Source organism: Hyla sarda, chromosome 8 (assembly GCF_029499605.1).
Source record: "Hyla sarda isolate aHylSar1 chromosome 8, aHylSar1.hap1, whole genome shotgun sequence".
Lineage (NCBI taxonomy): Eukaryota > Metazoa > Chordata > Amphibia > Anura > Hylidae > Hyla > Hyla sarda.
In genome coordinates this window covers 132,224,935-132,237,406 of record NC_079196.1, presented here as the reverse complement: position 1 = coordinate 132,237,406, position 12,472 = coordinate 132,224,935, and the positions used below count along the sequence as shown (strand labels likewise).

General features: G+C 44.2%; 1 protein-coding gene and 1 pseudogene across 1 annotated transcript in view; one reads left to right on the top strand and one right to left on the bottom strand.

The window, feature by feature from the left end:
- The window catches only part of MOB4 (MOB family member 4, phocein), a 281,748-nt gene that overhangs the window by 114,566 nt on the left and 154,710 nt on the right, over window positions 1–12,472 (top strand). The window lies entirely within an intron of this gene.
- Window positions 8,279–8,417, bottom strand: LOC130290107 (U2 spliceosomal RNA; annotated as a pseudogene).

Sequence of the window (12,472 nt, the reverse complement as noted above, 5' to 3'; positions counted from 1 at the left end):
TAAAGGTCAAGTTCCTCCCTTCTGTCAGGCCTGGCAGTACAGATTATGTCTCTGTAAATACTGAATTCCATGATGAATTCTGATAGTGTCAGTTTCCTGCTTAATCTGACATGTTTGGACTTGAGCATCACTGATACGTCTCCACAAGCTATTGTCTTATTTCCATTAAGATCGTGTGTAGCTATGAGCAACGGGGCTAAGTTAACGTCTTTCCCATGTAATATATCTTTCTTTGTGTGCCGGGATAAAATTTGCTGGTGCTATATTAGGAATTACTGATGAAATACCTGTCGTGCTATATTGAGGTGTGGGATAACATGGAATAACTGGAAGTGGTGCCACAGCCGGGGGTGGTGCCATGGCAGGAGGTGGTACAATAGCTGGTGGGGGTGCACCAGCTGGCAGAGGCAAAGCAGCAGCATGCCTACTTTCAAGGGCTTTCACCCTTGACTGCATATTATTCATGTTGGAAGCCAAGCTGTTAATCAGGGCATGGAGCTGTGTCAATGAAGTGTATTCATTGACACTTCCTCAGTGCTATGACCTGCCGAATCCGCCATCAACAGTCTGTACAGCTCTGCCTTACGAGCAGAGGCTGAGAACGGTATGCCCCTCCTGACCAGCTCGGCAGTCAACTTAGGAATAGTCCAATCCCTTAATGATGGAACGCTTGCTTGGTCTGAAGTCCTGGCCACATTCTCCAAAACCGAAGCCGACTCCTCTATATCGGATGCGTGCGACATTTCTAGAAAACATCCAAACCAAAACCAAATGACCTACTAGATTTTTAATAAAACCCATAATCAATACCTTCTATAGCCACTAACCACCAGAAACCCGTGGCTTACCTGAACCATCTTAACTGAGAATCTGAAAACTATGAACTATGCATAGTGTACAACCGAAGATGTGTCGGAATGTACCGTGACTTTGAAGCGACCTGTAGGCGTGACAGGTTTGAAAGGAAAGTGACAGTGCTTAACTGTGCAAACCTAACCTAATTAATTGACTTATACCACTTATGAATACGTGAGTTCCATGAAAGTGAGAAAGAAGATTGGCATCGATGAAGAGAAGTAATCGCAACCCAAAGACGTGTTGGGTTCATAAGGCAATTACTTTGGAAATTTATGCTATCTTACCCGAAACTTTGAAGCTTTCCAATCTGCCTGAAACTACAAACCAACTCTTATCACCATTATGCCGTGAGTACGGCAGTTTCGTATATCAGCACAAGCAATACCTACCTAAGAACGGAAGCTGAACTAGCTGATGATCAGATATGGCAGGCGATACTGACACCCAAATCTTCCACTATATAATAGAGACGACAATTATGGAACAAATCTGGATCACCATAGTGCTCTACCTGCATGCATCACTTCTAAAGACTTAACCTAGCTTACCCGAAACAATGATCTGAATAAATTCCTAACCGATGCAAAATGTATTATGGAGAACAAATGCGGCTGAAGTACACGTCCCAGGTTGCTCCTACAGACAAAGGCATGAGATCTGTAGGTAATCAATAACAAGAATACTCTCAATTTACTGGCTACTTACACAATTTCTGCAAGAGTCTGACCTGAGTAATAATGTGATATCTGAATATAACCTACGCTTAATTTCGGTGACCAGCTTACAAACACCAATGGGAAATCACTCAAAGCCTGGACGAAGATAGACAATGCCTAAATAATATAATATATAATTATAATATATATTTATTGCGACAAATATGGGGATTACACGTAGTAAAAGAAAAATATTAACCATAAATGCGTGCCAGATTATCACTGCTCGGATGAAATGACTGATCCTCAAGGAAGACCTCTCATAATTCTGAACCAACACTGTAAATATCCTGAATCACCTACAACAAACATGGTTGCGTAAATGGAGATGGAATATGGCTGAATAATATGACCTATACAATTTATGACTAACCTTATAATGACAAGCTTCAGTATGTGAAGACGAGGGTGCGTAAAGAATTAAACAATATGCGCAAGGACCGACAACAGGACAGGGACTATGTAAAACAGAAGTTTTTTTTTTTTTTTTTTTTTTTAATATAGCCCCATGATCTGAAAACAGTATAACTGATAAATGAGCCCAAGTAACATGCCATGAGTGAGCGTATGAACCGTACCTGAGCGTGTAACCATACCTGAGTGTATAAACAGTATAACCGCCATTGATGTATGGAAAGAGGCTATTAGTGTATACCAGAATGTACAAGAAACAAAGCTATGAGCGTATGAACTGTACCTGAGCGTATAAACAGTATAACTGCCATTAATGAGTGGAATAAGGCTATTAGCGTATACCAGAATGTACAACAAGAGCAACAAAGCCATGAGTGTATGAACCGTACCTGAGCGTATAACAGAAAATGCTGATGTACAACAAGAGAAACAACCTATGAGTGTAGCAGTATCTGATGTGAGAATATGGAAAAAAGACTACTACTAGATCAACGTGATATGTGATAAGAAAAAGGAAAATGTATACCAATATTATTTGCACTATTGCAGTAGCTTGCTGACTACAGTAAAGATAACATGATGACAGATTTGCTTATACAATAACTGAAGCAGTGTGAGTAAGCAAAACACCTATAGTATGTGAAACTGCAAGGACTGTTGGCGTGCTGCAATAATTGTTGTTATAATGTGAATTAGGGATGCAGATCAGTCCATAAAGGCTGTGTATGCAGTAACAAGCTATAGTATATGAGTCTGCAGCCTAGTATGAGGATAACTTAACCCCTTCCCGCAGAATGTCATATATAAACGCCGGGTTGTGCAGTGCATTCGCGCATCCCGGCGTTTATAAATGACATGCAGTTAACCCGGCGATGCGCAGCATCGCACGGGTTAACTGGCAGAAGTCCCGCTGTTTCCAGCAGGGGACAACTTCTGCTTCACCCACAGGACCATCAATTGATGGTCCTGGTCAGCGATCACTGTGATTGGTCCCTGTGGACCAATCACAGTGATCTGGGGTGAAAGTTCAGATCCCCCGCACTGCCCGCCCCTGGAAGTTGGGCAGAACGGGGGACGAAGGCTGCAGGAGCTCGCGGGGACCTGCGGCATTCGGGGGGAACACGTGGGGACCGGCGGACTTACCTGATCCAGCGGCGGGACCGAGGAGCAGCGCGGGACCGGCCACGTGGACGAGCAGCGACGGGTAAGTATGTGGTCCTCAGAGGCAGCAGTGAAGATCTTCACTGCTGCTTCTAGGAGTCTCAAAACTACAACTCCCAGCATGCCTAGACAGCCTTTGGCTGTCTGGGCATGCTGGGAGTTGTAGTTTTGCAACATCTGGAGGGCCTCAGTTTGGAGACCATTGTATAATGGTCTCCAATCTGTGCTCTTCCAGCTGTTGCAAAACTACAACTCCCAGCATGCACTGACTGTCCAGGCATGCTGGGAGTTTTAGTTCAGCAACATCTGGCCCTTCAGATGTTGCCGAACTACAACTCCCAGCATGCCCTTCAGCTGTCTGGGCATGCTGGGAGTTGTAGTTTTGCAACAGCTGGAGACAAACTGGTTGGGAAACATTGTTTCTAACTCAGTGTTTCCTAACCTGTGTGCCTCCAGCTGTTGCAAAACTATAACTCCCAGCATGCACTAAAAGACCATGCATGCTGGGAGTTGTAGTTTTGCAACATCTGGAGGGCCCCAGTTTGGAGACCATTGTATAATGGTCTCCAATCTGTGCTCTTCCAGCTGTTGCAAAACTACAACTCCCAGTATGCACTGACTGTCCAGGCATGCTGGGAGTTTTAGTTCAGCAACATCTGGCCCTTCAGATGTTGCCGAACTACAACTCCCAGCATGCCCTTCAGCTGTCTGGGCATGCTGGGAGTTGTAGTTTTGCAACAACTGGAGACACACTGGTTGGGAAACATTGTCTGTTTCTAACTCAGTGTTCCCTAACCTGTGTGCTTCCAGCTGTTGCAAAACTATGACTCCCAGCATGCACTAACAGACCATGCATGCTGGGAGTTGTGGTTTTGCAACAGCTGATGCAAGCCCCCCCCTTCCACCCCCCCCCCCCCCCCCGCCACGCCACCCCCGTGAATGTACAGGGTACATTCACATGGGCGAGGCTTTTACAGTGGGTTTCTCGCATCTTGAGATGCAGCAAATTTTGCGCTGGGAAACTCGCTGTAATCCCCCGCCCATGTGACTGTACCCTAAAAACACTACACTACACTAACACAAAATAAAATAAAAAGTTAAAAACACTACATATACACATACCCTTACACAGCCCCCCTCCCCCAATAAGAACATCCGGTACACCACTGTTTCCAAAGCAGAGCCTCCAGCTGTTGAAAAACAACAACTCCCAGTATTGTCGGACAGCCGTTGACTGTCCAGGCATGCTGGGAGTTTTGCAACAGCTGGAGGCACCCTGTTTGGGAATCACTGGCGTAGAATACCCCTATGTCCACCCCTATGCAAATCCCTAATTTAGGCCTCAAATGCACATGGCGCTCTCACTTTGGAGCCCTGTCGTATTTCAGGGCAACAGTTTAGGGCGACATATGGGGTATCGCTGTACTCGGGAGAAATTGCGTTACAAGGTTTGGGGGGCTTTTTCTTCTTTAACCCTTCATGAAAAGGAAATGTTGGGGTCTACACCAGAATGTTAGTGTAAAAATTTTTTATTTTTTACACTAACATGCTGATGTTGCCCTATACTTTACATTTTCACAAGAGGTAAAAGGGAAAAAAGCCCCCCAAAATTTGTAACGCAATTTCTCCCGACTACAGAGATACCCCATATGTGAGCGCAAAGTGCTCTGGGGGCGCACAACAAGGCCCAGAAGGGAGAGCGCACCATGTACATTTGAGGTGATTTGCACAGGGGTGGCTGATTGTTACAGCGGTTTTGACAAACGCAAAAAAAAAAACGACACCCCTCACGGAATATAATGAGGGGTGCAGTGAGAATTTACCCCCCACAGGTGTCTGACGGATCTTTGGAACAGTGGTCCATGAAAACTTGCACAGCCCACTGTTCCAAAGATCTGTCAGACACCAGTGGGGGGCAAATGCTCACTGTACCCCTTGTTACGTTCCTCAAGGGGTCTAGTTTCCAAAATGGTATGCCATGTGTGTTTTTTTTTGCTGTTCTGGCACCTTAGGGGCTTCCTAAATGCGACATGCCCCCCGAGCAAAATTTGCTCTCAAAAAGCCAAATATGACTCCTTCTCTTCTGAGCATTGTAGTTCGCCCATAGTGCACTTCAGGTCAACTTATGGGGTACCTCCATACTCAGAAGAGATGGGGTTACAAATTTTGGGGGGTATTTTCTGCTATTAACCCTTGCAAAAAGGTGAAATTAGGGGGGAAACACACATTTTAGTGGAATTTTTTTATTTTTTTTTACATATGCAAAAGTCATGAAACACCTGTGGGGTATTAAGGCTCACTTTATTCCTTATTACATTCCTCAAGGGGTCTAGTTTCCAAAATGGTATGCCATGTGGGTATTTTTTGCTGTTCTGGCAGCATAGGGGCTTCCTAAATGCGACATGCCCCCCGAGCAAAATTTGCTCTCAAAAAGCCAAATATGACTCCTTCTCTTCTGAGCATTGTAGTTCACCCATAGTGCACTTCAGGTCAACTTATGGGGTACCTCCATACTCAGAAGAGAAGGGGTTACAAATATTGGGGGGTATTTCCTGCTATTGACCCTTGGAAAAATTTGAAATTTGGGGGGAAACACACATTTTAGTGAAAAAAAAATTTTTTTTTTTACATATGCAAAAGTCGTGAAACACTTGTGGGGTATTAAGGCTCACTTTATTCCTTGTTACGTACCTCAAGGGGTCTAGTTTCCAAAATGGTATGCCATGTGAGGGTTTTTTGCTGTTCTGGCACCATAAGGGCTTCCTAAATGCAACATGCCCCCAAAAACCATTTCAGAAAAACGTACTCTCCAAAATCCCCTTGTCGCTCTTTCCCTTCTGAGCCCTCTACTGCGCCCGCCGAACAATTTACATAGACATATTAGGTATGTGCTTACTCGAGAGAAATTGGGCTACAAATATAAGTATACATTTTCTCCTTTTACCCCTTGTAAAAATAAAAAAATTGGGTCTACAAGAACATGCGAGTGTAAAAAATGAAGATTGTGAATTTTCTCCTTCACTTTGCTTCTATTCCTGTGAAACACCTAAAGGGTTAAAATGATGACTCAATGTCATTTTGAATACTTTGGGGGGTGCAGTTTTTATAATGGGGTCTTTTGTGGGGTATTTCTAATAAGAAGACCCTTCAAATCCACTTCAAACCTGAACTGGTCCCTGAAAAATAGTGAGTTTGAAAATTTTGTGAAAAATTGGAAAATTGCTGCTGAACTTTGAAGCCCTCTGGTGTCTTCCAAAAGTAAAAACTCGTCACTTTTATGATGCAGACATAAAGTAGACATATTGTATATGTGAATAAAATTTTTTTTTATTTGTAATATACATTTTCCTTACAAGCAGAGAGCTTCAAAGTTAGAAAAATGCAAAATTTTCAAATTTTTCATCAAATTTTAGGATTTTTCACAAGGAAAGGATGCAAGTTACCACAAAAATTTACCACCATGTTAAAGTAGAATATGTCACGAAAAAACAATCTCAGAATCAGAATGATAACTAAAAGCATTCCAGAGTTATTAATGTTTAAAGTGACAGTGGTCAGATGTGCAAAAAACGCTCTGGTCCTTAAGGCCAAAATGGGCTTGGTCCTGAAGGGGTTAAACATTTTATAGGAGCTTAGTGTTCGTGGTGGGAGGGGGGGGAGGAGGTCAGCCTAGACATGCCTGCCTCCGTGACCCTCATGTGAGAGCTGCGACAACAGCCCCCCCTGAGCCTGGAACGCCGTCCCTGACAACCAGTGTGACCCTTATTATATAAAACAAAAAGAAACCGTGAGGCTGGACTGACCTGAGGTGCCCCCGAGGCTACGGCTTACCTCCGGAGCGGGGAGGGCGCCGCCTCAGTCAGTCACAGCCACTCACCCACGCTGACGCCGATGCGATCCAACGCCGAAGGGGCTTCCGGTCAGCTGACCCGAAGTCAGCTGATCAGTAGAAGCGAAGAACCCGCGGTGTCAGGCTGTGAGTAGCTGCGGGCTCTTAAAGCCACACCGCCCCTCCCACAAAATCAGGCTAAGTACTTTAGACTTAACACTTATCATTACGCTATACAAGGTACGCATCCCTAAGTTCCTCCATGACCTCCCTTTGCACCAACAGGGCACAATTCAACTTCCAGGAGCCTGGGCCAGGTGGGAATCCATGGCCCAGAGTCCCCGGAAATCAAATGGTCCTGTGGTCAGAGGAGAAGGAGGGGACTATAGAAACTATACGAAACCTTTCTAACTGCTCTCGAAGTGAAGATTAAGTCTATCTGAGAACAGAGAGAGCTATTGTGGCTCCAAGTGTAGTTGACGGAGCCATTCCCGATGGACCCAACAACGTCCTGCAAGGCCTCCTGCCTCAGTCACCATCTCGATCAGCAGCTTGGGAGTCACATCCAAGTTGGCGGATGTGCTGTAACTGCGCCCATCCACCTCAATGGGGCAGTTGAAGTCACCACCCAACACTACTGCTCTAGTGGTGGCGAGCTTAGCCCGCAGGGTTCCGAGAACCTCCAGACTGTCATTCTTCTCGGGAGGCATACACATTGATGAGCCGCATGGGCTCACTCGCCCAGGAACCGTCTGCGACAAGAAGCCTGCACAGAGGAGGTCCTGGACAGAATCAGACCAGTAGGAAGGGCCGTGAGACCACTGCCTGGCCAGATGGTTGTAAGACCTAGAAGAGGACAAAGCACATTCCTGCAGCATGTAAACATCACACCTCTTAGTCTAAGAAAGTAAGCACAGTCAGAAATCTAAACCTATCTCTAATACTCCTCACATTAATGTTAAAGATGTTAGGATCAGCCATGGGAATAAAAAAAAGAGAGGTAAGTTTAGATATTAGTTACCACTCCGGTCGGACAGATCTCCTTCTCTGGTGAAGCTCCTGCTCCTGTTGCCCCTCATAGCACCCTTCCAAGAATGCATTGTAGACCCGATTGGCCCATGTGTCTAGCAGTTCCTCCATAGACTGTGCTAGATGGTGCCAGTGCTTTAACTCAGTGAGTCAGTACCCTCAGTGAGTTTTGGGGTCACCACTCCCCAAGGCACAAAAGTACCTCAGTTCTAGACCCTCCCTGCCTCATGGCGAGACCCGGAGGGAACAGGTCACATCAGGGCAGCTGTTGAGCTGTTTCCTTAGTAACGGCGCCGGAACGCCCTCATACACCCATCCCCACCAGTCCAAAACCGGTGTGTCAAGCTACCGGCATGAACTGATAAGAACAGAAACTACACTTGATCTTCGCCAAAAGGCCGAGAAGCTGTTTCAGGGTGTTTGCCCCTTGTCAGTACAGAGGTGTTCTAGCTTGGCTGGTGAGGCCTGTGGACTAGGCTAAAGGGGTAAGTATTCTTAGGGAGGAGCACCGCTTCCGGTGTATGGAGATTCAATCCATTAGCACCCCACAGGCTTTCCTAAAATCAACTTTAGATCCAGTTACGGACGAGATTCGAGAGCACGTTCTTCGGCTCTTTTAAAATAGAATAAAAAACGGCAGTATGGTCCTCTTCCCTTCTGGGGAAAATTCTGGCTTGGCATAAAATCCCAATCAGTTTCTGAGGGTTCGTAACTGGATCTAAGGCTGATTTTAGGGAATGCTACCAGGGAAAGTGGTGTTATAAGCTGCTTTGCATATTTCTGATAGATAGATAGATCTATTATAGTATAGTCTAGTATATAGCAATGTTTTTCCAAAAGTTGGACCCTCCAGCTTTTGCTGCAGACAAAGGTGGGGGAGTCGTGATACTTGACCACAAATAATACGAGAAGGAGGCAGATCATATCCTGTTGGACAAAGAGTACTATAAACGGATTCTAGAAGACCCGTTTAAGATGATTAATGAAAAATATCAAGCCCTGATTACAACAGGAGCAACAGTTGGGATACGGGATAAAAACAAGCAGAAGTTTTTACTCCCCAACCACAGCAACAAACCGTAGTTTTTATTTTCTTCCAAAATCCATAAATCCATCAGTCACCCACCCGGCCGCCCCATCATCTCCAGCACTAACTGCCTAACTAGCAACTTGTCCCACTACAACGACCTATACCTACAGGAATATGTCATAGGTCTACCTAGTTACCTTGGAGAGACTACACAGCTCATAGAGCAGCTACTCACATGCAAATGGAAAAAGGTCTGCATCTAATTACACATGATGTGACTGCATTATACACAAACATAAAGCACGAAAGTGGGATTGAATGTGTTAAGGATTTTCTGACGAAGGATGATAATCTTGCAGAGAGAGATTTTCTACTAAAAGGTCTTAGATTCATATTGGAAAATAATTATTTCATATATCATAAGAACAACTACCAGCAACAAAAAGGGACCGCTATGGGGTCCAAAGTGGCCCCATCTTAGGCAAACCTGTTTATGGGGATTTGTGAACGAGAGCACATTGACAACAACCCCATTTTTACAGCGCACATCATCCTTTATCGCCGATATATTGACGACCTTTTCTTCCTCTGGAGGGGGTGAAAGGAATCCATAATCCAATTTAACGAGAAGCTAAACACGAATAATTGGGGTATAAAGTTTACTCTAGAGATGTGCGAAGAACAGGTAAATTTCCTTGATCTTAACATTTCACATGATTCTTTTAATTTTATCACATCCACTTTTTATAAAACAGTAGACGTAAATAGATATCTAGAATACAATAGCGCCCATTACAAACCCTAGCTGAGAAATGTGCCCTATGGGCAGTATAAACGCATAAGCAAAAATTTTATAAATGATGACACCTTAAAACACAGGCTGGAATCTTGGCAACCAGGTTCCGTGAAAAGAACTATCCAGAATCTATCATCAAGGACACCTATAACAAATTTAAAACAAAAACCCAACAGGAATGCCTACACTCATATTATTAAGGCAGGGGTTCTGTCAGATTCAGAGACGGCGAGACCCATCACCACTTTTTGTCACCACGCAAAGGAAATAAAGCAAATCCTACGTAAGCATTGGAATTTCCTTCAGAATGATGACTTCCTAAAGGAAGAATTGCCAAGCCAACCAAGGATCACGTGCCCCCTCTCTAAAGAACATTCTGGCCCCCAGCATTATCAAACAACATAATACTCAAAACAAAAATTGCGGCCTTCCAGCAGGATCATATATGCTGCAATGAAATAAATAAAAAATGGAGTAACAGAGTATCACTCTAACAGGAAAAATGTCATATAAAATTTAGACTCTCTTGCCAGTCATCTTATGTAGTTTATCTATTGGAATGTATCTGCGGGCTCCAATATGTTGGGCGTACAATCCAACTCCTACGAAATCGTCTAAACAAACATGGACAGAATATAAGAAACAGATTTCTTTTACACAGGGTTTCTAGACACTGCACCAATAACCATCCGTAAGGAAAAAAAATCTTATAACTGTAATCCCTATCGACCACATTCCTGAACATATACCAAATAGGTTTGAATCATTAAAGGGAACCAATCATCAGATTTTACCCTATATAACGTTTGGCAAAGCGTTATATAGGGTAAAATCTTTATTTTCGCCATTCCCGGGGGATGCTGCTGCCCCCGGGGATGGTGAACATATGAAGTTATAAACTAGTCACCGCCACCGCCGTAAGTAGTCTCCTGGGCGGGGAGCTCTTCTCATCTACTTCCGTTCTTCGGCCGGCAGCGACGCCCCCTCCGCTTGATTGATGGGCAGCGTCATTGTTCCGCTCACTGAACAGACGGAGCAGAGTGATGACGCGGCCCGTCAATTAAGCGTAGGGGGCGTCGCTGCCGGCTGAAGAACGGGAGTAGGGGAGAAGAGCTCCCCGCCCAGGTGACTACTTACGGCTGCGGCGGTGACTAGTTTATAACTTCATATCTTCACCATCCCTGGGGGCAGGAGCGTCCCCCGGGAATGGTGAAAATAAAGATTTTACCCTATATAACGCTTTGCCAAGCGTTATATAGAATAAAATCTGATGATTGGTTCCCTTTAAAGAAAAACTTTATTTTCTGGAAGTTTAAACTTGCTACAGTCTCACCATGGGCCTTAACGAGATGATCGAAACAGTTTTATAAAGACCACCATATGGGATCTTACACCATTTAAGCCCCCCTTATACCCCGCCCCCCATTTAAGGTTTAGGGCCATGCATAAGGATATTACTCCTTTTATACTTTTTTTTATACCCCTTTTTATGACTATTTATAAGGATCCAAAACCTTTTTATTCATGTTTTTCCAATCATATTTATGGTTTAATTTTGATACTTTTATATCTATCTATATATATATATATATAGATAGATATAAAAGTATTTAAGTCACCCTCACATTGCTTCTAACATCTTTCTATAAATTACTCAAATGTCTTTGTAATATTGGTGTCCAATCCAATAGACCTATATGGCCGCAATACTCATTCTCACCTATATAACCTATTTGGCTGCAATATCTATTCCCAACAGAACTATTTATCACCACTTAAGCCATTATTATTTTTATATTTATATGAATACAGTTACCTTGGTTTGTGTTATCAATCACCCCTGAAATAGGCATGTAATTTTGCAGTGCTGGAGACACATTGGAGGGCCTTTTGCAGCGCTGGAGACACGTGAATATGCTGACCACTGCAGCCCCGGTCTGCGTGCGCATGGTTTCTGCGCACTGTTTACTTTGTAGCCATACGTCATCACACTCCAGACAGCTCTGTCAGCAGGCTCGCTGATCGCATCAACACTCCCCGCTTTCGGCACAGGAGTGAGCTGTAAAGTCCGACAGCTCTCCTGTTCTGTGCGCTGCAGACATACGGGCGTGCTGGCTAGCAAAGCCCCGATGTCGGCACCGCGCAGCGCTAATTTCTACACACATCAGCGTGACAGTTACTCACCGGCCTCGTTCCGGGTTTAAGTTTTTTTTTTTTAGCCCTGCGGTTTTTTACTGTTATGTAATGTCATGACCCTTTGACCTGGTAATGATTAGCACAGGGCCTTAAATAAACACTGTCTATGTCTGAAACTACTATGCCTGACGACGAGTCCTGCTCGGACTCGAAATTTTGTTGCACCTAATAAATTTGACTGTTCCTGAATCCAGCCAGTGTGGTTTGGGCTGTCATTCCTTTGAGGAGAAGCGCCTGGTAAAGTCCTGTTTTCTGGATCTCTATCCACTTGATGCCTAATTTAAAATTCAAGGCATCCACTAATCACTCTAAAATGGAATTCTTAGACCTCATCATTTTAGCTCATCAGGTTCACCCATTTGCAGTACATTTCATAAACCCACCTCAAAAAACAGCTTCATTCTTTTCTCCAGTTGCCATTTACCATCCGTGGCAGCGGGGCG